The 4954-nt window shown below is 41.9% G+C and overlaps 1 long non-coding RNA gene across 1 annotated transcript; it reads left to right on the plus strand.

The window, feature by feature from the left end:
• Positions 1–338: 338 nt before the first annotated feature.
• Positions 339–1420, plus strand: LOC131996324 (uncharacterized). Its single transcript, XR_009397775.1, has 2 exons — positions 339–465; positions 528–1420. It is a non-coding gene; the product is annotated as an uncharacterized LOC131996324 (long non-coding RNA).
• The last annotated feature ends 3534 nt before the right edge of the window (positions 1421–4954 follow it).

Consider the following 4954-nt stretch of genomic DNA (forward strand, 5'->3'; position numbering starts at 1 on the left):
CTGAAACAACTCACTGGTTAACACTTTTCGTTAATATTTGGGGAAAGATCTGACCATGACAACATTAATAATGATATTGAGTCCTCCAGGTTATTCTACAGCATGTTCTTTACCATTTACAGGCACAAATACAACGAATATTGCACAATCGTTTGTTTTCACTATATTCTCGGGATAGAGACATAGGTTAAGGGCTAATTATGCTCTCGTAAATGTACCGTAAGTGTATGAAAACGTGTCAGCTGTTTAGTTTTAGTTTATGAATACATATACATGCGATTATCAAACGTCTGTCAACCGTAATCGAAATGTAGAATTCAATAAGAATAAAATTTTACGTTCCGTTTTCGCGCCATCTGATAAAAATTGGAGTTTGAAAAAATTTCAAAATCAAAAATTTTTTTTTAGATAACTGCTATTGTCTGTGCAATTTTTTTTTTTTGTGAAAAAGAAATAAAAAAAGTGGTAAATATGTGAAAATATCCTAATCCTTGTTAGCACATGTCGTGAAACCAGAATATATTCAGGGATTCCACATACTCCTAAACGGCCTTGGAGGCTACCTTATATCCTGATTACGAACAGTGCAAATTCCTTCCCAGAATTTCTTTTGCGGCTATCCTAATGGCACAAAGCTCTTCCTGTGCATCGTCCGTCTTATCGACATACGGATGTTGTGTATGTCTGAATATAGTCCCAATCCATTCTTTGTCTTTATCTTGGAGGCATCTATAAATATCGAGGCATCATTCTCTTCAAATAGTAGTCGTTTCCCACTCCTCTCTGCCTGAAAAGTGAGTACAGAAATCCTTCTTCAAATCGGTCTCATCACCAGGTAATCTAAGCTCTTCCTCAGCATGCTCGCCGCATCCATAGTTTCCAGAAGTGAACATTGACCATATTCTGTCACCTTTAGCATGTCAAGTTTCCTCAGCCTAAGCGCACCCTTGACGGCACAGCTCTGCATATCCAGCATTGCGATCATTCTCACGAAATCCCCGTTGAGGTCCGACAGGAATTCTTTTACCATTTGGTTCCAGAGAACCGGCGAGAAAGCCCTTTCCCGAGGCGTTCCGTGTCATTTGAACATACTATCTCCGAAGTCCGCGTTGATAATCCTGTCACATAGCCAGTGTTGCCTGGGCTTTTTCGTGAAAATCGTCGAAATAGAGAAAAAAAATCGTCAATTTTTCTTGAAAAAACGTCTTAAATTTGTGATAACCCAAATTCGTATTTTCTTAAGATTTCACAATTTTCGGTGTCTAAAAGGCCTGTGGAAGCTCAAATAAGGAGGGCTGTCGTTTGGTTTACTATTACTTTCAATAAAACCCTAAATATTCCAATATTTAAAATAAATAGACAAAATTTCAATTAAATTTTCTTCAAACACAAAATCAATAAAATCTAATTTTGAGTCAAAGTTTTAATGAAATTTACTCCAAAGACAAAATTTAACAAGATTTTCATTAAACACAACATTTCAATAAAATCTTTACTAAAAATTTCTAAAAATTTATCTCTGGATAAAATTTTAGTGAAATCTTGACTAAAGACAAACTTAAAAAAGACGAACGTTTTTGGCACCAAACCCGATATAGTAAAACATGACTGTACCTATATATAACCTTGTATTACTACATAATCGTGTTTTTCAATATAGGCCCGATGATATTAAAAATTAAGTGACCTTCCACAACAAACAGGCACACAACATACACTTTACCCAAACTCTACCCACAGTATACTGACCCGACAAGACAATACTGACTTGCCCCCTTCCGAGGGCTTCTGCGATGGACTCTCGGGAGTTGGAGCTATCCAGCTTTATGAAACGGATGAAAAGGACGTCCAGATGATCTCCTCAGAACCGACAGCAGCCGGAACCTCAACTCCTGGTGGAGTGGCGGGAACCTCGCAGCGGGGCAGGCGGAAAGTACAGAAGACGGACGAGCAAAAACGGGAAGAAGGCTACAAACGCTCGTTACGGTATCTGAGGAAGATGGAGGGTCTAGAGCCATCCACTCTGACGATCCGTAACAAGCGTTTGATGCGCAAGCATAGGTTCCACGTCAGCAAGTACGAGTCTACGATGAATACTACTGTCGTAGAAAGTATGCTGCCCTCTGCTACATCGGACGCTACCGGAACTGACACCGACGCAAACGCTACAACTGGAAATGTCACATACGCTACAAACAATACCGAGACGGCAGTGGAAGCACCGCGTCCATAATACCAGGCCCAGAAATGGGCAAAACTGTTAAGCCGAGGCCTTTTGTTGAACCTGACGCTAGAGTCAGGAGAGTGTTCTCCCGATAAGGGTATGTCACTCAAATGACAAGCCCAATCATCGTGGACGTGGACGAGTAAAGATAGCGTGGGCGGTCCGCACTTTCCGGCCATTAAGTCGGCCAGACCTGACGGAATTATACCGGCACTGCTGCAGATGTCCCTTGGAGTCACCCTGCCACGGCTTGAGCATATCTTTAGGGCGAGCCTGGCATGGTCCTACATATCAAGGTGGTCTTTATCCCCAAGGCGGAAAGAATAAACCACAGTACGGCGAAGGATTATAGGCCTTTTAGTCTGTTATCGTTTTTGCTGAAAACACTGGAAATACTGAATGATTTGAAGGTGAGAGGGGGACTGACGCCGGAGAACTTCAGTGGGGCATATCACGTATACCTCAAAGGCAGGTCAGTGGAGACGGCCCTTCACGAGGTGGTATAGGAGGTCGAGATGTCTTTTTGATATAAGGATTACACTGTGGCGGCCTTCTTGGGTATTGAGGGGCTTAAAATAATGTGGAGATGGGGCGATAGTCGCCGCACTGTACCGCAGGGGATTCAACCCTTAATCTCCTCCTCCGCCACAGTATGGCGGCGCTCAAGGCCTTGGGGTCGAGGATGTTGAGGTCGAGATGCGTGGCGGACTGTTTGGAATCCCTGGATAGGCTCCGGTCCCACGGTGTGACGCTGACATGGGTTCCTGGCATGAGGGAATAGGCCGCATGACGACGTGCATGGGGATACCGCACAGTGACTTCTGTAGGAATTGCCTCGATGAAAATGAGGAGGGGACTTTTGAGCACTTGCTGTGCTCCTGTTCGGCTCTCCTTTCTGGGGAGTCGTGTCGTCTGTGATCTGGGTGAACTTGCAAACGTAGCTCTGGTATCTCCCCTGAGGTTTGTTGAGGGAACAGGATGGTTCTGACAGGGTGCCACAAGCTCCAGCGTAGGCAGATCCGTGCTCGCGTAGGGACGGGCGGTTCTTCACCCCCCGTTCGGGTTTCTCCACTCCTCCTGTCTTTCTCTTTTATTCGTGTATAACCTCTAGTACGAGGTCTTACATTTTCTTTTTCTTCCATTTCTCTCTCTAGGGTACACCAACGGACCAAACTGGCCTCCTTTGGTGACCAACCCATTCAACCTAACCTAATCTAACCTATTGTGAGCCAAAATGACTAATAAAAAATGTCCCAAAGTAGTCATTATTGAGAAATGAATTGAATAAAAATACTAGAATATCCATGTCTTTTCCAATAGCAGAATCTCACCGATTTCGCTGTGAGCACGCGCATCTTTATTTCACCCACCATTGTCCTGTATTTTACTATAATTACCAAGACCCCTAACATACTTATTACATATCCTTCTTCACTTCACTCGCCTGGAAAACCTATCACTCAATTTACAAAGCTATTCTTTGACATACAAATTTATTTTTATTCAAGACATATTCTAAATTCTGTTATTTCATAATTATAGAAATACCTATTTTTGTATACCCACCACCGAAGGATGGGGGTATATTCATTTTAACATTCCGTTTGCAACACATCGAAATATCCATTTCCGACCCTATAAAGTATATATATTCTTGAGCAGCGTAAAAATCTAACATGATCTTCCCTTGTCCGTCCGTCTATCTGTTGAAATCACGCTACAGCCTAGATATATTGAGCTGAAATTTTGTGCAGATCCTTTTGTTGTCTATAAGCAGGTTAAGTTCGAAGATGGGCTATATCGGACTATATCTTTATATAGCCCCCATATAGACCGATCCGTCGATTTAGGGTCTAAGGCCCATAAAAATCACATTTATTATCCGATTTGCCGAAATTTGGGTCAGTGAGTTTGTTAGGCCTTTCGACATCCTTCATCAATTTGGCCATGATCAGTCCAGATTTGGATATAGCTGGCATATAGATCGATCCCCCGATTTTGGGCCCATAAAAGCCACATTTAAAGGGTGATTTTTTTGAGGTTAGGATTTTCATGCATTAGTATTTGACAGATCACGTGGAATTTCAGACATGGTGTCAAAGAGAAAGATGCTCAGTATGCTTTGACATTTCATCATGAATAGACTTACTAACGAGCAACGCTTGCAAATCATTGAATTTTATTACCAAAATCAGTGTTCGGTTCGAAATGTGTTCAAATTTTGACAAATTTTGTTCAGCGATGAGGCTCATTTCTGGTTGAATGGCTACGTAAATAAGCAAAATTGGAAAATTGGAGTGAAGAGCAACCAGAAGCCGTTCAAGAACTACCCATGCATCCCGAAAAATGCACTGTTTGGTGTGGTTTGTACGCTGTTGGACGCAACGTTACGGTGAATGAACACATTTCGAACCGAACACTGATTTTGGTAATAAAATTCAATGATTTGCAAGCGTTACTCGTTAGTAAGTCTATTCATGATGAAATGTCAAAGCATACTGAGCATCTTTCTCTTTGACACCATGTCTGAAATCCCACGTGATCTGTCAAATACTAATGCATGAAAATCCTAACCTCAAAAAAATCACCCTTTATAATCCGATTTTGCTGAAACTTGGGACAGTGAGTTGTTTTATGTCTGCAATTTGGCCCAGATCGGTCCAGATTTGGATATATCTGCCATATAGACCGATTTCTCGATTTAAGGTTTTGGGGCCATAAAATGCGCAT

The sequence above is a fragment of the Stomoxys calcitrans genome, chromosome 3, assembly GCF_963082655.1.
Source record: "Stomoxys calcitrans chromosome 3, idStoCalc2.1, whole genome shotgun sequence".
Lineage (NCBI taxonomy): Eukaryota > Metazoa > Arthropoda > Insecta > Diptera > Muscidae > Stomoxys > Stomoxys calcitrans.